We start from the raw sequence: 25,482 nt of genomic DNA, 5'->3' as shown, positions 1-25,482 counted from the left end.
TGACGTGTGGGGCAGCTTTGAGAAGTACAAAAATTATATTTTTCCAATTGGAAAAGTCATGAATTGAAAAATATCCTTCCAACAAATTTAACCATTTATCTACAACGTCTCCATCTATCAAGCCTTCTAATATGGGAATATCAAAGTTAACTTGTACGTTAAAAGGATTAGCACCTCTAGAGTGGCTATTGGATGAAGATGCATCACCTGTGGGTAGTTGTCGAAGAATCTGGGCAAAGTTATCCATCATCGCATCCCTCTGTCGCTTGAGGGCTTCCTTGAGCAACATTTTAAAAGGATCTCCTGCCCCCTCATCTTTCTTTTCTTCTGCCATGGGAGGTCATTGGGTTTTGCAAGGCTGATCTTGCAATGGTTCAACCAGATCAAGCCCTAACTACTTATACCCTGACCTCATTAGGAGCATGCAAAGAAAAACAGAGAAAGAGCAGACCGTTCTGATAAAACTGATCTGAAATTAAACAGGAACACTACAACTTACAGATATAATCATAAACACAGAGATGTAGCAGAAAAACACTTCATTTCATTAATATATTGAACTATGCTTACAAATAGAATGGAAATAAGATAGTTCGGGTGATGGTAGCTTATATCTGAGAAGAGATGTGGCAGCTACATGCCTCTGAACTAAGTTACAATGAGGCTCCGGGACCTTTTTATTATTGAACAATAAGAGAAAACCCTAAAAATCCAAAACCCTAACCCAAGGAGATGTAACACCAAGAGTTTATGGGCCCCGTTGGGGTCAATTGGGCAACCAACTTCCCGAGGTCGTAACTTGGTCATATTATCTCCGTTTGACGCATATGATACCTCGTTGGAGCGATCTCTCCGAGGACTACAACTGTCGATGCACTTGCTATAATATATCAATTGCTAAATGAATTTTGCCAAAAAAAAAAACGTCATTTAGGGCCTCAAAACGGCTCCAGAAGTTCAAGACCCAAAAAACTACCAAAAATAGTAGACTGTGCTACAATTAAGGAAACTGAAAAACTAAAAGAAGCAATGGTGAGGGTCCAAGTGGAATAGGTGGATGGCCACCAATATCCACCTAGATCAAACACCTATGATCCTGATACTAGTTTGATGGGAAGACTTGGTGTTATTGTCCCACATCCTCTACCTTCTTTTATTTTGCAATCTGCATCCATCTATGAGTTCCGCTCCTCTCTTTTTCAAATTTGAATAAGAGGGGTACTACAAATTTATGATAGGACTCTAGGTTAGGTTGTGGTTCAGGCTCTTGGAGTTCATAAGGGCCTATTTATACCTCTTTTGATGCTTCTACCTCCTCATGTAGCACTTTTTCTAAATCTATTCCTTCCTGTTGTAACCTTGTCTTTCTCCTATAGAAACCTTATCTTTCTCTTGTAGCAGCCGCGTCTTTCTCCTGCAACACCAATGATTTATTTTGTAGCAAGGTTGTTTGTGGTTTTAGTTTCTTAGCTGTGGTTGATCTAGTGGTTGGCCTTGTCATGGATGTCACATGTTGTTTACCCTTGGCTCTGGGGGAGGTGTCCTCCTCAATTTTTGTTGATTTTGGGTAGCATCGGATGTGCTCTAGCCTTGAAAATTGGTGGAGAGGCTAAGGCACACGATATCTCCAAGACCCATAAATCGTTTGGAGAAATTCCTCCTGTATGAAGAGTTATTAAAATAATTAATATTTTTAATGGGTTCCTAAGTCTAAACTCGAGAAAATAAAAATATTAATGTGTATTAATAAAATATGGGTGAGAAAGTTCTAAGTGATGAGGATCAATCTAGTTCTAATATTAGTCGTTGATTAGGGACTTAATCTCAGTCATTGATTTGTCAGCAGGAAAAATATAAGAGGAGGCTTGAGGGTCAGTTGAAGATACACCAAGTGATCAAGAGAATTCGATTTTCTGGGTGGAGGTTTGTTGAGGAAATTTATTTAGTGATCAAAGTTCTAGTGAGGGGCAGTTCAGCAAGGTATTTTCATCTGAGGCTGAAGAACACATAACAGAGAGGTAGCGCAGTGCCGGGAGAGATAATGTAGGCTCTAGAAGGGATGACGTAGCGGTCGAAGAGCTAACGCAGAGGATGTGGAAGGCTGACACAGGTGACGGCCGTAGAGGCTGACGTTGGGCCTCAGAGTCAGCGCTGGAGAGATTTTGTGGGGCAAACTGGGAGCATATAAGCAGATCTAGAGCCGGCAGAGGGTGACGCAGCTCTTGGAGGAGTGACGCAGTTCTAGAGTAGTGCTTGGAGCATCTTTCATTGTCCAGCATAAGGAACAACCGGAGTCGCTGTGGGGTTTGATCATTTGGTTGCTGATTTTCCAGAATATCTATCTTCGGACAAAGGTACTATTGATGAGGATATTCTCTATTGGGTGAGCCATTTCTGGCACCCTAGTTGTACTCATGAATCTGCTTAATAACACAAATCCTCTATATGCTGCACCAATTTTCCCGAATTGGGTTTTTCCAGGGACGATTGTCCAAAAATAATAGTGTCCCTTGTATTATTGTCTCAATTTATTTCAGTGCATGATCTATATATTTGTGAATGTTGTAATAATGTTTACTTCGATGTTTGTGCAATTAAATAACTTGTTAATGTAAAGAACAAGTAGGAGATTGTAAACCAATAATTGCAGTAGGGGTTTCTGATGTATTAGATTAAGGAATTTTCACATGGTATTAGAGTGATTGCAGATCATAGGGGACTAAAGACACCAACCAAGAAATCTAAGAATTTGCAGCAGAGAAGTAGCTGTCTCGAGAGACAACGTTGTTCCAGAGCTGAAGAGGCAAGAGGAAGAGTGACATAGTGCATAGAGTGTGACGTAGAGGCTCACGCAGTGCCTGTGTTAGCATTCTGAGCCAGGAAAGGAAGACGCAGTAGCTGGGAGGAGCCCACGCAGTAGCTGTGTCAGCCATCAGGGCCAGCACAAAGGTAGAAAAGTTAGAAAGTTCATTTCTAACTTTTCCTTAATTTCAGTTCCCTTGCATGCTTTAACAGGATTGAACAAGGTGTTTCAGTGGGGAGGCAAACAGCAGAAAGCCTTCAAGACCTTGAAAGAAAAGATTAGTACAACACCAGTATTAGCACTACTTGACCTTCAAAGACCATTTGAGATCCAAATGGATGACAGTGACTATGCCATGGGAGCAGTATTGATACAACACGGTCAACCCATATGTTATCATTCTAAGACATTTAATTTTGCAGTAGTTAACTATCCCACATATGATAAAGAATTGTATGCATTAGTACAGAGTGTGAAAAGTGGAAACATTACTTAATGGGCAAAGAGACAGTTATACATACTGATCATCAACCACTTCAATACCTACACTCCCAAACTAACTTGCAACAATCAAGACACTATAGATGGATGGGTTTTCTACAACAGTTTCAGTTAGTCATGAGATATAAAAAAGGCATACAATAAAGTTGCAAAAATGTTATCTAGACCAATTATAAATGCATCTACTATACTTAAGCATAATTCAGTATTGCATGAGAGCTACATTGAAAAATATGCTCAAGATATAGATTTTAAAGATGTATATGCAACTTTAAGTCAAGGAAAACGAGTAGAAGAATTGGATTATCATGTTAAGGACCGACTCTTATATTGTTGTGGGAAGCTATGCATTCCACAAACTGAAAGAGAAAAGATAATTCGAGAAGCACACACTTCTCTAATATCAGGTCACTTTGGGGTAAGTAAAACGGTTGCACAGCTGCAAATATTTTGTTATTGGCCACAAATGAATCACATAGTTTCTAGATATGTAAGAGGGTGTACCATGTGTGCTAAAAGCAAGCCCATCAATAGAAAACTAGGCTTGTACACTCCACTACTTCCTTCTCATCCCTGGGAAAGTGTTTCCATGGACTTTGTTGGAGGACTGCCTAAATCTAGGAAAGGTCATGACTATTTATATGTTGTTGTGGATAGGTTCAGCAAAATGTGTATTTTGATACCTTGTAATAAACATATTACAGCTGAACAAACCGCAAAGTTGTTCTTTCACAGTGTATGGGTTCATTTTGGATTACCCACTTCCATTGTATCTGATCGAGATTCCAAATTTGTTGGGAAGTTTTGGTCGAGTCTATGGGAACTGATGGACACCAAACTGAAGAAAAGCACAACTTTTCATACACAAACAGATGGCCAGACAGAAGTGGTCAACATGATAGTGATCCAGTTGCTCAGAGGCTATTGCAGCAAGCATCCCAAACTTTGGGATGAACATTTGTGTTATGTGCAGCTTGCTTACAACTGAGCAAAACATTCTTCCACATAGAGATCTCCTTTTGAGACCTGTTTTGGTTTCACACCAAGGTCTCCCTTGGACAAGGCAACCAAGTTCATTGAGAAAATCCAAGAGATTCACCAGGCAGTAAAGGAACAGCTGGAAAAGAGCCAAGCCAAGTACAAGGCAAGGCATGACAAGCATCGGATGGAATGTAGTTTCCAAGTTGGTGATCAAGTCTGGCTGTATATCAACAAAGACATAATGCAAGGTGAAGGTAAAAAGCTAAATCCAATAAGGTATGGACCTTTCAAGATACTTGAGAAAATTGGTGAGAATGCTTTTCGCCTTGATTTACCAACTTACATGCACATCTACTCAGTCGTTAATGTAGATATCTTGAGACTATTTGAACCTTCATTAATTGAAGATCTCGAAGAGTAGATTCAATTGCCATCTATTGATGATCTACTACCAGAATATCTCAACGAATTGCAAGAAGACACAGTTCTGGACCGAAAGGTGAGGACGACGCGTAAGGGAGATGTTGAGTACCTCGGGATTGGACTAAAGGGTTCAAAGCCAAGTAGTGAAAAATGGATAGAGATCGGACAAGTTAGACAGCTATATCGTCACTTAGTCGATGCTTGAAAACCAACTTTTGGTGGTCCAAAAGCTTTTTCAGTGGGGAGGCCGTGATCCGAATTGGATCCTTAAACATTCTCTAAGTTTTCATGACTGTTTCAAATTATGTCAAGTTTCAAAGTCTTATGGATGTTGAGCTTATTATAAATAACCTCTAAACAATGGCAATTTGTGGTCAGCACGAAACAATGAGGACCCTCGATCAAAGCGCGCAGACCATTGGCCCATGGTGACCACGCACTGGCACAAATTGACAAACGAGAGGTCAAATCCAGAAACAGGGGTGGTTTCTGATAAGCGCTAACCGCGTATCACAGGGAAACCCCCTCAGTGAAGGAAAGGCCCCAAGCGCTCGGTCATGAGGAAAGCATAAAACCGTACAAAAATCGCTGATTCCGTCAGAAGGCAGGTCCCGCGCTAAAACCGACAGGATATCATAAGGGATTAAAGCGGTAAGCGAGTTCGACCGAGTCTCGCCCGATGCCATACACTGGGTGACACGCGTCCGGTGGATGAGAGAGAAAACCGCTCACATCGGACGGGTAAAGGTCATGCTACTTACCCGCCCGATATGGACAGAGACCGTAGGATCTGGAGGCCCCAGATCGACGTCGGAGAAATGATCCGATGGATGACCAGATTCAACGGGGAAATAGGCTAAGTCATATAAGATTTGAGGTTCGGTATGACCGATGAGTTGGTAGAGGAACCAATTTCGTTGGCAATCTTGGAGAAACGGAAATAACGACCGTTCAAAGAGAACCGACACTCAGTTCGTGAGGAAACAGGTGGCCACCTCTCTGTGAAGCGTTACACAGTGATGATGACACAGAGCAGGGGAATTCAAGCGGACAGAGGCAGGAGATCCAGGGAGCCGGGGATCGGAAACGAATAGTCAGGGAGTAGATTGGCTTTAAGCCATGAACAGACAGAGAGTAAGGGAAGAAGAAAGAGAGAGAAGCAAACTACAAAGAATAGAGAAGTTGCGCTGACTTGCAGAGCAAAGGCAGCATCGAGCAGACAAAGACAGAGAGATTCCGAGAGTCTGTGAACTCTAGAGAAGGTTTGAGAGGTTCAAGCAACTCTTCTGTGTATACCTGTCAGGTATTGAGTGCCAAATTGGACTCATACCACTGAGACCAATTGAGGTCGAGATTCAGTAAGGGGAGTCTGTGTACTCTAGAGACTTGGGGGATACAAGTACAATCCTAATGATCATCATTTGTTAAGTGAGACTCAAATTGAGCTCCTTATTGTAAAAAATCTACTTTAAGACACAATAGAAAGGCCACCACTGAAGGCTGGACTAGGAGACGTAGCCCAGGAGGATTGGGTGAACTTCTTATTAAACTTGTTCTGTTCATGTGTTTGCTTACTGCGTTTCTCTTACTGTTTCAGTGTCTGTTTATTTCACAATCTTATCGATCCGATGCATAAAATAAAATAGGCACACCCCAGCACATGAGTCTGTAATACCTTCATTAATTCTCTGAGGTCATTTACGGGTGATTTCAGATCACTTCATAAGTACTTCATCATTACTTATGATTCCTGCATTTACACACAAATTATCAATCTGAAAATTACAAGGTTCAACAATTTCAATTGTTGCTTCACCTATCAATTCTTCAGATTGAATTTCATCTCCTTCCACAAGAAATTCTTCCTGTGTTGTCACAGCTTCAAACATCAATCTATTACTAAGTTCTTTTTGCTGCAATAATTCACTGCTTTCCTCATTCACGAGACATTCTTCGTCATTCTTTACTTTAGAGTTTTTATCTTCTAAAATATACTCTTCCATACCTTTGATAGCTTCAAAAGATTTCTCATCCTCTGCAAAACCTGTAATCACATCTAAATTTTTAGATTCCACAATACAAGGTTTTACATTCTCCTGTTGATCTGCATTTGCCCAACAGTCCAAAAAATCATCAATAATTCCTTCTTCTTCACCCATAACTTCACCCTGCTCTGGTTCACAAATAAACACTTCCATTTCCAACTCAGCTTCTTTGAGTTTTCCCATCAGCCACCTTACTTGCCTATCATGTAGCTTCCTTTGTAACTTATGCCACTTCACTAGCTTCTTCTTTAATACCCAACCTAATCTCTGGTTTTCCTCTAGTATCCTCATCAATACATCAAGTTGTTCTTTCATCTTAGCAATCTCTTTGTCAAGTTACTCTCGACTCATTGTCTTGCCATTTTTCTTGGCATCCTCCTTCTTCATCTTTCTTCTATTGTGGTCTTCCTGAGAACCTCCACTATGACTATCAGTAGTAATTTCCTCCTCCATCTCTATCTTCATGAGTTCCTCACTCATTTACTATGAGCTTCACTAAAGCCTCTACAACAACAAGTCTTTCCTGCTGCCACTTACCTCACCAAGCTTTCCTTTGTAATCGGTCTTTTCGAAAGCACTTTGTTCTCTATCTCTGGAACCTCCTTTGGGCACTCTTCTCTGCTCCTTCTAGGCTTCAACTCATCTGTACTTCTTAAGAACACAACTGTTCTTTTGTATTTCAATCACCATGAAATAATTGGTTCTTACCACCTGTTCTTTCACTTAGAAAGTCTTACCAGCTTCCTTCATTACTCAGCAATTCTACCCACATCCTTTTGTGGAATTGCCCTTGTGATCTGCAACAATATCTTTGCAGTAACAAGTCTCCTTCTTGCTATTTATGCCTCACTAAGCTTCTTGCCTCTGAGCTCAGTCTGTTAGCATTTCTCTGGTTCTTTCCTCTAGAACCAATTCGAGCACTCCTCGCTCTAGATTGCTGCAACCTTCTCACCTTCTTATGCTGCTACCTATGCATCAATATAAAAATCACACATTCTCCAATATTCAAATCAAATTAAAACAATTATATCACCTCACCTTCAAGATCTCTGCATGATCTTGTTCCACCTTTTTTGTACTTCAAATGGATTTTCCTCTGTCTCTTGTATCTACAATTCTTCCAATATTCTGTTATACCTTACCTCTGTGTGATTACTATTTGTCAGATTAAGATCTGATCTCCTCTTGCATTCTTACACATCAGCATTCGCCTGTATACGCACCTTCAGAATATAACTCTGTTCTAAACTCTTTTCAAAGAAATGTTCACACATAATTTGTTTGTGTTGCCTTAATACCAAACATTTCAATTACAATTATGCTCTGATACCACTTTGACGCAAGAAAACCCACGTATACCCACAGTATGCATGTAAAATGCACATATCTATTTTTCCCCAAGAATTTTAACTCTTTGTCGAGTCAAATCTTCACTCCTTAATGGTTAAGGCCCCTTTAATAAATCTTTATAGAATGATTTATTAACTAACACAGTCTGCCCTTCATTAATCCTATATATCGAAACTTTATAACTCACCCTCATAAACCTTCTTAACCTTATGCCCGCACATATATCCAACTTCATTAAACTTTAATGTACTGCGCATATATATAACCAAACCCCACAAAACCTTTATGCTTTGGTTATTCACAGGCTTAACCCACAAATCATCTATCGGCGTTATTTCTATTATAAACCCTTTATAACAAAAGTTCATATAAAACATACCTTTCTCGCTTTTCCACAGTCTTTACACATTTATCAATGCATGCCTTTATCGCTATCGCAATCACAATTCTCTGTGGGTGACACTAACACATTCCTCCTTCGCATCCGATATGCGATTAACATAACTGGGTTCCAAATACAATTAACCATGCCTATACTTTATTGGGTCCGCTCCTATATCGCATATCGCATTGGTTAAGGGCTAAGGTCTATCTCCCATAGATATTTGCGATGCGATCAAATCTCCAATCGCATCGGACATCACAATCGCATATCGCAATCGCTTGTGGCTGAAGTTCATACACAATTGGAATGTTGCGATGTGGGATTAAACAATGACCCTCCACCATTGATCAAAACATTTGATCCAACGGTCGACAATGACATCGCTTATCGCAAATCACAATCACTTAAAGCTGGTTCATTTACTCCTGCGATGTTGCGATGTGATATTAATGCTCTGTTCTCAGTGACTTGATCATGTATGTTGATCTTCCCGATCCAACGACCCCTGTACATTGATTCTTTACTTCTCGGCCATCTCTTTACTTGGGTTTTATGACATTTCTTCAATGTTTCTCCGTGGTTCGATTATTTGAATGGTTCTTCGTCCTTCCACTGTTCCGCTGCATGACTCCCTCCTGAGCTTAACTTTGCATTTTCTTTAACACAATCCCTCCAGAACATTACTTTGGTTCTTTAATCGGTTCACACTCCATTACGATCCTCTGTCTCATTCTTCTTCACTGTCTTCGCCGAACTCTGCCTACATACATATGCTATAAAGAATCTCCAGTACACAGAGAATTTATCATTCCATATTTGAATCACACACTTATACAGTTTTGAATCAATCTCTATATATATATAAATACACATTTTCACAATTTCTCTCTCGGGCCTGATCTTCTAATGTCAGTGGCCTTTGTTTACAATCTGCTTGTAGGCTCACAGTCACAGTCTAACAAGCTAACCTATCCAACCTATCTCTCTTGATTTTTTCTTTTAGGCTTACATTTATACAAAGGGATTCTAAAACCAATTCCTATTTTAGATCCATAAACTTCTCAACAAAATCCTAGAATCTCTTCTTATCTCTAAGGATCTTTTTCAATTCTCAAAATCATGAACTAAATCCTAATCTAAGTTTTAAAACTAATTCTCAAATCCCTCAATCTCTCAACTATCCTAAATCTCTCATTTTCTAGTACATTTGAGAATATTTACAAATATGTCTCACAATATTCAATTAAATCCTATTCTCATTAAAATCACTCAAAAGCCTAAATAATTACATTAATTCACACTTGGGAAACCAGTTTCCTTGGAAACACAAGACCCCCTATGTCTTACTAAAATACAATGATATTGTTGAGCTGATTGCTCTTGCATCAGTATGACTTATGGTTCACTTTGGCGAAGATATTGTCCCTTGTGTTGTTTGGTTGTATGTCAGAAATATATTAGTGGTTTGAATGATAAGACTTGCATGACAAAACTTTGTAATTAACATGGTTTATGTGGCAGAGGCAAAGAGAGCATAATGTTTTTATGAATCTCACAGTGAATGGATCTCATCTATGATGTTGCTTAAACTTTTATCTACTAAGGTTTGATGAGCATAAGAGCTGATTAGATTTGTGGTATTTGGATTTGGTATTCAGTAATTAGCATTCTCCAATATTGGTCATTTTGGCTTCTTAAGGTGGTGCTAACAATATTTAGGCAGAAATCTATTGTAATTTGATGTGTTGTGAGATCTATATTGATGATTGGTGAATGTGGAAAAGTTTGATAAAGATTCATTAAGTTGTTGCCATCTACTGATTTATCTCTAGGCCTATGAGTATGTTGATGACATAGAGTCTTTGGTGAAGGTCAAACGACAAAATTTTTGAGTATAATAATGTTGTTGAGTGTCCTTGCAACTTTTCTCATGATAGTGGGATGTAAGAAGAGTTTAACAGTAACATAAGTGTTAGATATGACTTGGCATATTGTATTTGATAGTTTGTATCTTTATTATTTGGCTTGGTAATTGAGTATTGGCTTGCTTTAGAATTGGCCTGATTTGTTCTGGCATTTTGAATGGTATTGTATGGTTTGACACTTCAGTAACTCAATTGGTCTACATTGGTTTGGTATTTAGTGATTGGTACATTGACATTCAATGATTCAGTTTTGGTCTTCAGTATTGCATCATTGATTCTGTTGGTATTCAATGGTTCTCCAGTTATTCAATGATTCAGTATTCAGTGACTTGGACTTTAGTGATTCAGTTTAGTATCTTGGAATTCAATGATTGTTAGGTATTCAGTTGATATTTGTTTGAGCTTATTGCAGGGTGTGAGTCCAGTTTGAAAATTGATGAAAGGTGGCCTACAAGTTTTTTTATGGTTGATTGAAGGGTGGATCTAGTGTGAAATATTGAAACACGATCCATGAGTTGCTGAGGGTTGGAGCCTTCAGTGAGGGTGTAGGTGCTCCCTTCTGGTAGGAGATGATTAATGAGATCACAGGGTTGTACACTTCCAGTGGGTTCTGGAGAATGAGTGGAGGTTGTAGCCTCATGTAAGTAGGATAATGTGTGCTAGCAAGAGTTTGCACTAGTATAAAACAATGATGTAATAATTTTGCATTATAATAAGAGAAAAAGACATATACGATATCAATGGTGGTTTTCTCCTACATTGGTTTTCCACCTAAAATCCTGTTGTCCATATGTGTTTGATGTGCCTTATGGTTTATATGTTTTATTCTTGATGCTACTAGTGGTTTATTGAATAAGCCATAATTAACACTATGATATGCTTAATGAAGTAATTGTATAATGATAATCGTGAATTTAAAGAATAATTTGAGTGAAGTATCATTTGGGAATGAAATATTGATTCACCCCTCCAGTATTTCTAACATATTCAATGCACATTGAAAAGAAGACCAAGTCGCTAAGGACAAAATGTTGCTACTGTTACACTAATTTTGAAGCCAAATTATTTGGTGTGGAGAGACCAAGTAAAATCATTAGAAGAAACATCCTTGATTCTATGTGTAAAGGGCATAATGATTCTAGTGTTTTAGAATTTTGGATATGAGAAAATAAACTCACATAATTGGAAATCTAGGGTTTGTAAACCCTAGTAGGATAAAAGGGGCTTGATTAAGAAAGTCCTAATGTTGGACCTAGATAAAATTTTCCACTGAAATATGAAACCCTAAGAATGACATCATGTTGATGACAAGGTTGATAAATTTGCAAGATGGTTGAAAAAAGGCTAAGATCAAGAGGCCGCTGACATTTCCTATAATACTGAAAAGATAAATATTTTATATATGTCTTCTTTGATTATTATTATTGTTTTTTTTAGTTATTCTCTTGTCTTTGTATCATTTTCTTGGTTGTAATTTTTCTTCCATGTCCTCCTACTGAGGATTGTAGGTACATAGTAAAATATTCCAAGGCTCTGGTATGCAAATGAAAGGAGTGGAAAAGCAAAGCCTATGACAAGAGGAATTTCCCATAATCATGATTTGTGTGCTAGATGAGATAAGAGCTCATAGGGAGCACGTGGATTATCAAGTTCGAAATATAGTTTAAATTGTGTCGAAGAGAAGTCAATGATGACTTCCAAATGTACCTATACGATCTAGCATGTAACAATTGGTAGTATAGACAAGCACAAGCAAGAGTTGAGAATAGAAGGTTCTCCCATAAAGAGGGATAGGATTATGACATGATGTTTGATCTAGTTGTGAGGTACACTTTTGTTAGAAATATTATCATTACTTTGAAATTGTGCCATGTGGATACATAGGTCGTTTAAAAGAGAGTATTTAGAGAAGTAGAATTGTACATAAAGCTACTTCAGGGCTTTGAGGTACATGAGAAGAAGTCTCATGATTGAAGAAGGATTTGTATGATCACAAGCAAACACATTGGGCTTGATATTCTTGGATTGATGAATAGTTGACATATGATTTGTCTTTGAAAAATTATAAAGACTCATGTGTTAGTGGGAGAAACTGTGGCATAAAAAAAAATCACTGCTTATAGAGGGAGCTGTCAGGAACCTTGTTTTAGCTTTAGAGGGAGTTGGCCTCCGAATTCAAGATAATGGTCTATCACACTAAGGGAGCAACCATAATTACCACAATAGGATATGTTTCACTATGAGAGGGAGCACTCAATGAGGGTGACAAGAAAACAATTGCAGTGATGGATTCAGTGAAGGAAGTAGATCAATTTATGTTTGAACCAAGGCATGTTGGTCAACATGTGTTGAAGTACCAACATGGTACAATTGGTCATGGCACAATCAGTTATGGTTTGAGATATGTCTCAAATAGTGAAGTACAGTTGAAAATTCCAATTGGCTAGAGAGTGTTGAAGACAAAAAGAGTTCATCAGGATATTGCTTCAATTTGGGCTTCATTATGACTTCTTGAATGATTAAGAAGAAAACATTTGTCGCATTAAGTATTGTAGAGGCCACATATATTGCAGCTGGATTGGAAATTTGAGAAGAAATATGGTTTCAGAACTATCTTTATCAGGTGCATATGCCGACCTTGATGATAGGTCAATGCACCGAGAGATCCAGTACCAAGACATGGTACTGAAGAAGAAGAGTGGCTTTACTATTATTCTATAATATAATATATTTCTAGGAAAACCTTTGTCCCAGGATGGGGTCTATATGTACTTTAGGGATAATATTAGACATGTTGATAATGCATCTCTCAGTGAGAGGGAGTGATGATGAGAAAGCATCATGGACTAAAATTCTCCATATGTCAAGTATATTGACCTGAATTAGGGAGAATAGTCCAACATAGGACAATCATTCTTATCGTGTCAAGAATGTTGACCTGAATTTGGAAGAATGATCCTGAAGCATTATGTTTATGTAGCATTAGGCCCTGAATTACTCAAACAGAGAGTGGCCTTTGGCAATTCACCATTTTTCAAAGATATTGACCCAAATTATGGTGAACCAAGACTTGTATGAATACCATGTGTCAGGTATCGACCCGAATTATGGTGACTAGTTGATGTTAAATGATGTAACATGTGTATGGAGTACCGACCAAAATTATGGTGAGGAGATACCATAGGCCTAAGGTACTAATCCAAATTATGGTAACTTTTTGATGTTATTGAATTACCATGTGTCAATTATGTTTGACAAGATTATGGTAATTGGTTGATGTTATTAGTTTTCCATGTGTCACAGTTGTTGACCAGATTATGGTAACTTGTTTTTTCCATGTGTCACAATTTTTGACCAAATTATGGGAATTGGATTGTTATAACCTTTAGTTAGAGAAATTTGTCAACATGAGAACATCTAGATAGTCATTATGAATACCTCCTTAGATAAGAGGGAGTGTTGAATTTTGTAGCTATGGTTGGTCTTCATAATTAATATTTTAAATTATTGATGTATTTGGAATAATAAATAAGCCATTTTTTGTTGGGTGTGTGTTATATTAAAAAAAAATTGGACCCTATATTAGGTGGGCGGACCTACCTATGGTTTGTTTCATGGTGATCCAGATTTAAACAGGAACGCAACAAATTACAGAGATAACCATATACACAAAGATGCAGCGGAAATAATACTTCATTTCATTAATGGAAAATACTGAAATATGCTTACAACCAGAAATGGAAATAAACCAACTAGGGCGATGGTAGCTTATCTCTGAGAAGAGATGTGATGGCTACATGCCTCTGAACTGTGTTACAATGAGGCTCAAAGGCCTATTTATTGTTGAGAAACAATGGAAAACCCTTAACATTCCAAAACCTAACCCTAGGAGATGAAACGCCAAAACTGTGGGCCCCGTTTGGGGTAAGTTGGTACATCAACTTCCCGGGGTCGTAACTTTGGCATAGGATCTTCGTTTGACGCATACAATAGCTCATTAGAAAGATCTATCCGAGCACTATTATTGTTGGAACAGGCAACATCGGTCTAATGTTGCCCCCGGATTCCCCAAAAAACGTCGTTTAGGGCCTCAAAACGGCTCCGGAAGTTCAGGACCCGAAAAACTGCTAAAAATAGTAAGTTGTGCTACAATTAAGGAAACTGAAAATGCTGAGAAAGACAATGGTGGGGGTCCAGGTGGACTTGGCAGGTGGCCACCAATATCCACCTGGATCATTCCTCCCCCCTTAGGAAGCAATGGTCCCCATTGCGTTGAGCTCCTCCATGAGATGAGGAAACTTCTGCTGAACTTGTTCCCTGGTGAGCCACTTGCCCTGCTGAAGGAGTTGGCCTGCTTTGACAACTCGATACAGTTGGATATTCTGTTGGCGAGTGTTCTTGATCTGTGTGTCCATGATCCGATCAGTTGCAGCTTGTTCCATGCAATCTGGATTTAATTCTGTGGGTTTGAGCTGTTCTGCAATGTCGGATGTGTCTAGCAATGGTGGAAAGTATGGCCGAAGGCGGTCCACATTGAACACTGGGTGCAGGCCAAGGAATGGGGGAATGCTGAGCTCAAATGCATTGTCTCCCATAGCCTTAGTAATGGTGTAAGGACCATATCGGAGTGGTCTCAATTTCCGATAGGCTCCAGTAAGGCGTTCCTTTTGCAAATGCAACCAGACTTTGTCGCCCACCTGAAACTTGTGTGGCACCCGATGTTGATCATGTCGCTGCTTGTACTTGGCATTTGATTTCTCAAGAATGTCATGGACCTGCTGGCGAATATGTTGGATGCGCTCAATGAAGCTGGTGGCCTTATCTGTTTCGGACTGGACATGAGCTGAATTCATGTGAGTAGCTGCAAGTGGCATGGCCACATCAATGGGGCATAGTGGCTGGAATCCCAAACCCACCTGAAAAGGGCTATGGCCAGTGGAGCTGTGAAGAGCTCGGTTGTAGCTGTGCTGAACATAGGGGAGGCTCTCGTCCCATGTGCGTGGATGCTTTGAGTTATACATGCGCAGAATGTGCACAATCATCCTATTGACAACCTCTGTCTGGCCATCAGTTTGAGGATGGAAGGCTGTGGACTTCGTGAGTTTGGTGTCCAGCATTGACCAGAGACTGGACCAAAATGTGCTGAGAACCGACTGTCCCGATCTGAGATGATAGACTGTGGGATCCCAAAGTGCACCCACACTCGTTCAAAGAAGAGTTTAGCAGTGGCTTCTGCTGTGATATTCTTCTTGCAGGCCATCATAATGGCCATCTTCGAGAACCTGTCGACGACCACAAAAACACAGTCATTTCCATGCTTAGTGGAAGGAAGGCCTGACATGTAATCCATGGAGATGGATTCCCAAGGTCGACTAGGGGTAGGCAACGGGGTATAGAGGCCGTGCTTCTTAATGGTCGGTTTGGCAATGGCACAGGCAGTACATGATCTGATGTACTTCCCAACATCCTGTCGAAGATTCGGCCAATAGAAATAATTTTGCAGTACTGCCACTGTTTTCTCGACCCCGAAATGCCCAGCAGCCCGACTGTAGTGTGCTTCCCAAATCATCTTGGCACGCTCGCTTGAAGGAACACAAAGGTGACCGAGGTGGCATAATAGGGCATCCTGGAGGTGAAAATCTGCAACATGCCGACCCTCCAAGAGTGTCTGGTATGTGTGGCCGAATTCTGGGTCGCTTTTGTAGAGAAGTGGCCAATCAGAAGTCTCGTGCCCACAAGAGTTGAGCACGGTGGTTAACGCCATGATCGGTGGTCGACTGAGGCAATCTGCAACATTATTGGTGCTGCCCTTTTATACTTGATATTCAAGTGAACTGTTGCAGGTATGTAGACCACTTCTGATGGCGATCATTCTGCAATTTCCCTTGGGTCTGTATGAACTGCAGGGGTCGGTGGTCTGTGTGGATGACCGTTTCCTTCCCCAAAATGTAATGCTTCCATTGTCGGCAGGCCTGTACAATGGAATACATCTCTTTATCATAAGTGGGGTACTTCCGGACTGTGTCTGAAAGTGTTTCACTGTGATATGCCACTGGATGTCCATGTTGAGTAAGGACTGCCCCAATAGCATAGTCAGAGGCATCTGTCTCGACCTCAAATGGTTGTTGTAAATCTGGTAACGCGAGCACTGGTGCCGTGCAGAGGCGATCCTTCAACTCCATGAATGCCTTCTGTTGAGATTCAGACCAAAAGAATTTTGCTTTCGCCCCTCCCTTGGTGACTTGACTCAAGGGCCAAGAAATATGAGAAAACCCCAACACAAACCTGCGGTAGAAGTTGGCAAGACCTAGAAAGCTGCGGAGCTCTGTTAGAGTGGTTGGAGAGGGCCAATCCCGAATGACTTGGATCTTGGCTGGATCGACATGCACCCCCTGTTCATCAATGATGTATCCCAGATACTGAACCTGGGTCATGCCAAAAGTGCATTTCTCCAAATTGGCACATAGCTTGTGTTGCCGCAGTGTTTGGAGAACCTGTCGGATGTGGTGGAGGTGCTCTTCCCAACTCTGGCTGAAGATCAGAATGTCATCCAAGTATACTACTACAAAGGAGTTGGTGAATGGCCGCAAGATGTCATCCATTAGCCTCATAAAGGTTGCAGGAGCATTCGTCAATCCGAAAGGCATGACCAACCATTCGAAGAGGCCCTCCTTGGATTTGAAGGCAGTCTTCCACACATCAGAGGGTTCGATTGGTACCTGGTGATATCCTGACTTCAGATCGATCTTGCTGAAATATTTCGCCCCCTTTAGTTGGTCTAGGAGGTCATCAATCCGCGGGATCGGGTACCTATTACGGACAGTGATCTTGTTCAGCGCCCGATAGTCAATACAGAGTCTCCACGTCCCATCCTTCTTCTGTACCAACACGATCGGGCTCCCACAGGGCGATGAACTCGGACGGATGTGACCTTTCTGCAGGAGCTCCTGAATCTGCCTCTTGATTTCATTGTTCTCCAGAACGGAGCGCCGATAAATTGGTCCATTGGGTAGCGGCGCACCTGGGGTCAGATCGATGGAGTGCTTGACTTGACAGTGCAGAGGAACCCCTGCCGGGGAGGTGAAGATGTCCTCGTACTCCTCCACAATCTTGTCCATCTGTAGTTGTCGTGCAGAGGGACCCCGTTTGGAGGCCGCGGCCACTGTCTTCTTCTTCCCTTGAGGGCGTATCATCAGGAAAACAAATTTCCTGGTTTTGGAAATGATCTTACTGCATTGTTTTGCAGTAATCAAAGAGATGGCGGCAGGTGGTGCTACCTCTGGTATCCTGAACAACTTATTTCCCAATGTAATAATAACAGCACGGGGCCTTGATTCATACACAGCATGTCGCTTCCACAAGTATGGTTGTCCTAGTAATACATCACAAACTTCAAGGGGAGCAATGTCACACAATACCTCATCCGTGAAGGGCTTGATGTTGTATGGAAGGCGACACTGCTGGCTCACGCGAAGATCTCGTCCTTGGTGAAGCCACCCAATGGTGTATGGTTGTGGATGTGTTGTGGTCGGTAAGCCCAACCGCTTCACGACCTCTGCCGAAATGAGGTTCTTTTGACTCCCGCTATCAACAATGAACTGTATCGGGGAGCCCTTTACCCACATCTGGGAGTGGAAGAGACGCTCCTCCTCCTCTGGATCTTCGGGTTCATTTTTCTGGATCTTTGCGGTAGCAACAGTGGCGCTGGGATCCGCATCAATGATCTGCTTCCCTTTTTCATACCCCTTATCGGGTTCTGACTCAGAGTCGGAACATGCATCTGATTCTGAAACCTTTAGCTCAGCCACCAGTGACTGCTTGGCCCGACACTCACTTGTGTTGTGAGTGGAGCTCTTATGGAACTCGCACCATTTTCCAGTGTCCTTTCTCGGCTTCGCGGCGCTGTTCTTTGCTTGCAGCTTCGGCTGGTTGTCTTGGGCTGTCCCGCCTTGGCTTTGTCCTTTGTTCTGTGGTTTAGGGGCACCTTTCCCCTGCTTTGGATTCGCAGATCCAAAGTCTCGCTTCTTTTGTTTAAACTTCTGCTCGACCTTGACGGCATATCGGTATGCTGCGCCGAGCGAGGGGATGTTTAGGAATTGTATTTCTTCCTGGATGTACTTGTGCAGGCAGCCACGGTATTTGAGTATCAAATGTTGCTCTGAATCCTTGATACCCAACTTTGTGCGAAGGGTATGGAAAAGATTGGTGAACTCCGGCACGTCTTGGTCCCTTCCCTGCCGCAGCGTGGTCCACTTTATGTATTCATCCTCATAGCTTCCGACAGGGTAGTACTGCTCCTTGATGGCATCCCGGAACGAATCCCAGGTGGGTGCGGCTGAAAATAGTGAGCTAGTACTTTCATCCTTCTGCTCGCAGTAGGTTTCCCACCAGTCCTTGACGTGGGGGGCTGCTTTGAGAAGAGCAAAAACAATCTTTTCCCGACTCGAAAATTCATGAACAGAAAAATAACCCTCTAGCAGATTTAACCATTTATCTACGGCATCTGCGTCTATCTGACCCTCGAATATGGGGATTTCAAAATTAACTTGTACCTTAAAGGGTGTGGCGTTTCCAGAGTAGCTGCTGGAAGCCGATGCGCCGCTTCTGGGTAGCCGCTGAAGGATCTGGGCAAAGTTGTCCATCATCGCGTTCCGTTGTCGCTCGAGGGTTTCTTCGAGCAAGATTTTGATGGGATCTCCTGCCCCCTCGTCTTTCTTCTCGTCCGCCATGGGAGGCCGTCGGGATTTGCGAGGCTGGTCTTGCAAAGGTTCAACCAGTTCAAGCCCTAACTCCTTATATCCCGACCTTGTTGGGGACATGCAAAGAAAAACAGAGAAAAAAGCAGACCGCTCTGATACCACTGATCCGGATTTAAACAGGAACGCAACATAATACTTCATTTCATTAATGGAAAATACTGAAATATGCTTACAACCAGAAATGGAAATAAACCAGCTAGGGCGATGGTAGCTTATCTCTGAGAAGAGATGTGATGGCTACATGCCTCTGAACTGTGTTACAATGAGGCTCGAAGGCCTATTTATTGTTGAGAAACAATGGAAAACCCTTAACATTCCAAAACCTAACCCTAGGAGATGAAACGCCAAAACTGTGGGCCCCGTTTGGGGTAAGTTGGTACATCAACTTCCCGGGGTCGTAACTTTGGCATAGGATCTCCGTTTGACGCGTACAATAGCTCATTAGAAAGATCTGTCCGAGCACTATTATTTTTGGAACGGGCAATATCGATCCATTCCATGGACCCATGTTGCCCCCGGATTCCCCAAAAAACGTCGTTTAGGGCCTCAAAACGGCTCCGGAAGTTCAGGACCCGAAAAACTGCTAAAAATAGTAAGTTGTGCTATAATTAAGGAAACTTAAAATGCTGAGAAAGACAATGGTGGGGGTCCAGGTGGACTTGGCAGGTGGCCACCAATATCCACCTGGATCACATGGGTTTCACACATGGTTTTGGGCATGATTGTTTTCTGTCCATGGTAGTTTGTAGATCCAGTCAAGAGAATAATGGTTATGTTCTAATCCAGGGTTGATTGATTGGGGTTTATGAATGCTTCAGAATGTATATATATGTATTGTAACATTGAAATGAATATAATGAAAATCAATCTGGTAGTCTCGATTTTGGGATCTAGGGGAAAGTCTATGTGTATATCTATTTTATGTTTTATGTTCTCGCCATTGTTTATTTTCTATTTTTAGAATTCATTTGCAAGTAATTTATGTACAAGGTTAAACCGTACACTTGGTATCAGAGTTGTTACGACTCCAAGGGGATGCCTTGGCTGCTGAGGGGTTTTTCTCGGGCCTGTGGTAGACCCTATTCAGTGGGAGATCTATGGGATCGATTCTTGCGGTGAAAGAAGATGGCGAGCAGTGGAAAGATAGAGATCGAGAAATTTAATGCTCATAATTTTGAGTTGCGGAAACTCAAGATGGAGGATCTGCTAGTGGATAAAGATGTGTGGATCGCAGTAGATCCTAGTACTAAACCAACGACAATGTCAAGTGAAGACTGGGCGAAGTTGGATCAGAAAGTAAAGAGCACAATACGGTTGTGTATCTCAAATTTGGTATTGTTGAATGTATCAGGTGAAGCTACGATGAAGGATTTGTGGGACAAGTTAGGTACTTTCTACTAATATAAGTCTCTGGTGAACAAATCATTCCTAAGGAAAAATTTGTATAACCTAAGGAAAAAGTTGGGCTCTCCATTCTCTACCTATCTTTCAGCGTGGAGGTATAAGGGTTGTAATTTCTTGTTGCTTGTACTTTTATCGCTTTTACGCCACTAATTGAATTAAGGCCTCCCCACTATTGATCAGGGCCCGAAGACATAGTCCAAATTGGACGAACTCCGTAATCAAATCATCATGTCATGGTTTTTGAGTTCTTCTAATTATTTCCGCATTGTTTACGTTCTTTTAAGTTCCATGGTTAATTAACTTTTTTATATGTAATTCCGATGCATCTGTAAGTAAAATATTTTTGGTCCAGGAGGATCTTGTCAGATCAGCTGCATAGGTTCAGTTTCGTCATTAGCATTCAGTGTCTGGTATCTTCAACTTCGACAGTAATGTTATGGTTGTCCAGTGTTGGTTTTCATGGTGATATGGTTTTGTACCTGGTTTTCGACATGTGGTTGTCGTCAGTTCCGCCAGGATTTAGTTGTCGACATGGGTTTGTCATCCGTCTCACAGGATTTGGTTGTCGATAAGGGTTTGTCGTCATGTGATGTCACCAATGTCGCTTTGTGACAAAAAAGCAGGTGCATGGATTTGTTTTAGATCTAAAAAAACATATAAAGCCTACATTCTAAACCTATGCTAAAACCTATGACTAAAACCTAGCCCTAAAAATCTATGGTAAAAAACATGTAATTCAAGACCTAAACTAAACCTAAACCCATGTATTAAAAATACATAACCCTATGTTATAAACCCTCTCAGGTCATTATAATGTAATAAACCATTACAAACTATATATAAAACAGTTCTAAATCTCTCGGGCCATGAACAAATGTTAATAAAAAAACATTACAAACCATGTTTAAACATATATAACATGTTCCTAACCGCCAGAACTAGACCGCACAGAGTCTCTAACTGCAGCAACAAAAGGCATGTGACTAGGTTGCAGGTAAGTCGTCGGGGTTTACAAACCATCCAGCCTGACCGTACAGAGATTACAGTTAAACCATCGCATGTGAACATGTGGTTAACCGCCATGGCATGAGGTTGGGGTCTGGAAGCCGCACCATCAGCTGAGACCACCAGGAGTCAGGTCACATGCGTAGACAGGCCGCACTGTAAGCTGAGACTGTCGGGATGATGACCGCGGAGGTGGAAGCCTGCAGTTAGACCGCGGCAGTCACATGCTGGCCGTCCGCTTCCTTCACCCTATTAGCTAACGGCTAACGGGTTTTCGCTTATCCAAAGTCTAAAATGGGTTTTGTAATTAAAGTTTGGTGCTATGTTAATTGAATGACCATGTAACCAATACCTAAGGTGTCATTTCATGACAAGACCGAGGGCATATGAACCCTTTTTGCTAGCCATTCATGCAAATATTGGGCATAAGAAGTTCGAATGCATCCAAAGAATTATAAATCTTTAATTTGATCATTGAAGGAAAAAATGAGTGGTTTTTGAGTTTTATGTGTAGATTCTGGAGGATATAGATTGTTTTTGTTTTCAGTGTAACAGGAGCATCAGGAGTCAGAATTTGGAACCGAGACAGGAGTTGGAAAGCTAATTCAAAGATCTTTCTTGTGACAATGACCAGAAGTTCCTATGTGCATGATCAGTCTGGTCAATTTTCTGTGTAATTGACCTCCTAGGATTCAATCCTAATAAAGCGGACGCCCATCTTGAAAGCAGACCAGAGACGTAGTCCATCAGGGACGAACTCCATAATCAATCTTGTTGTACGGTATCGCTATTTTTTTGTTGCTTTTCACTTCTTTTTTACATCTTGCTTATGTTTCTCATCTGTCGTAAAGTCTTTCTTCTCAAGCAATTCTCATGGTTTAAGCACTTTATGTTAACATTCAGTTCACTAATGGCATTAATCAATTCTACTTCAGTTTAACATATGATCGTTTCATATCAATCTTGGATCAAGTTTGGTATCAGAGCAGGTCATTGTAGACGCAAATTGCATGAGTTTATGCTGACTCGAAACAAGCTGTGCAAACGAGAAGGAATGCTTAATTCCTTTGATCTTGAAGTAGGACATGGTAAACGAAGAAGAAGCATGGCCAATGAAGAAGCTCATTGGGAAGAGGAACAAAATTTCCGCAAGATGTTCTACAATATGACAGGGAAAGTAGAAAAGTTGTTCGCTGAGTATGCGAAGGCACTTGGGCATGAGAATAAGGATGTCAATTACCATGGGTCAACAAATCATGAAGACGGTGGAGAACAGCCTCCTCCCTCTCCTTCTTCAAGTGATGATTCTCATCACTCTCATCGAAATTCCAAGCAGACATCTAAGAAATCGTTCTTCAAGTTAAACATAAAGTTTGACCTTCCCATGTACAATGGAGAGTGTAGAGCAGAAAAACTTAATAATTGGATAAGACAAATATAGTTTTATTGACGGATCCAACAGATCAAAGAAGATGAGGCGAAAGTCTAGTTAGCATCTCTCAGCTGAGCGACACTGCTCTCGTTTGGTGGGAGAGAAAGTTGCAGAAGGGTGGCACAAAGTTAGATAACCTTCTATCCTCTTGGTCTAGTTTTATTTCTGCATTGAAAGACCAATTCTACCCTCTGGGTTATAAGAAAAGGGCACTTATGGACTGGAAATATCTAAGGCAAGGTAAGGGCCAGAATGTGCAAAGCTTCACTGAAGAATTTTGGAAACAAGCACTTAATTTGGGCATCTCATTCGATGCGCTTGAGACTATAACTAAGTATATAGGTGCGCTACATAGTTACATAAAACACTCATTATTACTATTCGAGTCTACTACAATTGATGTGGCCAGCGTAAAGGATATTCATCTTGAAATTTGAGGCAAGAATGATCGAGATGATCAAGCGAAAAAGGCACCATTCAAACCTCAGCATGGAAAATTCCAGAAGAAAGGAAAAGGGAAGGATAAGAATACTGTTGCAGCCAAGAAAGGGGATGAAGAAACACTGTCTTGCACTCATTGAAAGAAATATGGTCATGATGAGGACCACTGGTGGAAGCTACATCCAGAGTTGAGACCGAAGAGATTTTGTGGAAAGGGGAAGTAGAATACAGTGACAACAGCACAGGACCTTGGATCAGATTCCAGCATGAGACATTGATCACAGCAGTGGGTGCAAGAGGTACTCTTTCTATTAATGATAGTTCTGATTCGATTGCAAGTGCTAGTTATTTGAATGAGTCTATAAGTAATGGGCAGAAGAGAATTGAGTTATTCCACATTAGAGTTGTCATAAAACATACAAAGGTGGAAACTTTGTTTGATTCAGGTTCCCAAGCAAACATAATCTCAGAGTCCTTAGCGAAAAAGTTAAGCCTTGAAACTAAGCCTCATCCGAGTCCATACCCACTTGGTTGGGTAAGCGATAAAGCCAAATTTCAGGTCACGAAGCAGTGTAGGGCCATATTTGTTATTGCTTCTAAATTAGTTGATGAGGTAGAATTAGATGTAGTGCCTTTGGACATCTATGGAATCATCTTGGGAAGCCCATATCTATATGACAGAAAGGTAATTTTCTTTCGGCATGAAAACAAATACCACCTCACAAAGGATGGGGTAGAGTATATAATGAGAGCTCATCATACAAAAGTTAATGCTAGCCTTGTAAGTGCAAGACATATTAAAAAACTGGTTAATTCCAGCAAAGGGTGCATGCTCATGATAGTGAGAGTGAAAGAGGCCGAGATGGCTGACGCTTTCAAAGGCTGTAATCTTGATCATAAGAAAGAATTATTTGAAATTGTTTCTGATTATGATGGATTGTTTCAGGAGACGAGAGGATTGCACCCTAAACGAGAAATCCAACATGAGATCCATTTACAATAAGATTCTCCTTTACCGAATGTTGGCATGTACAGGATGGCTTCTATCGAGATGGAGGAGATCAAGAAATAGGTGCAGGAACTGTTAAATCAAGGAGTCATCAAACCAAGTTATTCTCCTTGTAGCTCATCAATCGTGTTGGTGCCCAACAAAGATGACACATGGAGAATGTGCGTAGATTACAGGGTGTTGAAAAAGATCACGGTGAAGAATTGATACCCTCTCCCTCGCATTGATGAATTGTTAGATCAGTTGAAAAATGTTGTTTATTTTACAAAGATGGATTTGTGTAGTAGTTATCACCAGGTTAGAATCACATAGGAGGACGTTTGGAAGACTGCGGTCAAAACCAAGCAGGGGTTGCTCGAATGGATGGTGATGCCATTCACATTGTGCAATGCTCCAGCCATGTTTATGAGGGTAATGAATGATTTATTTACACCTTTTCTAGATCATTTTGTTCTTGTATATTTGGACAATATTCTTGTGTACAGTAGGACATGGGATGATCATGTGTGTCATATAAAGAAAGTGTTTTCTGAAGAATGAGAAACTATATTTGAAACTGTCAAAGTCTGATTTTGGGAAGACTTCTCTTATTTATTTAGGCCACATTGACGGTAATGGAAATAGATTGCTCTAAATTGGAGGCGATTATGAATTGGCTCGAGCCCACAAATGTCACAGAGGTTCGAAGTTTTCTTGGCGTGGTACAATATTGGAGAAGGTTCATTGCGAACTTCTCAGTTATCACAGCCCCCTTGCACGCCTTGACTAGTGTGAAGAAGGCCTTTCAGTGGGGAGGAAAATAGTAGAAATCCTTCGACACACTAAAAGAGAAGATCAACACAACACCAATGCTAGCCTTACCAGACCTTCAGTAGCCTTTTGAGATTGAAATAGATGCCAGCGGATATGCCATGGGCGTTGTATTGAGGCAGCAAAGAAATCCTATATGTTACCATTCTGAGACTTTCTCCCAGGCTGTTGTGAATTATCCCACGTATGATAGGGAGTTGTATGCCTTG

This window comes from Pinus tabuliformis, chromosome 7 (genome assembly GCF_031772625.1).
Source record: "Pinus tabuliformis cultivar Carrire ecotype Pingquan chromosome 7, CPIR1, whole genome shotgun sequence".
NCBI classification, from domain to species: domain Eukaryota; kingdom Viridiplantae; phylum Streptophyta; class Pinopsida; order Pinales; family Pinaceae; genus Pinus; species Pinus tabuliformis.
Note: the sequence above shows the minus strand (reverse complement) of the source record.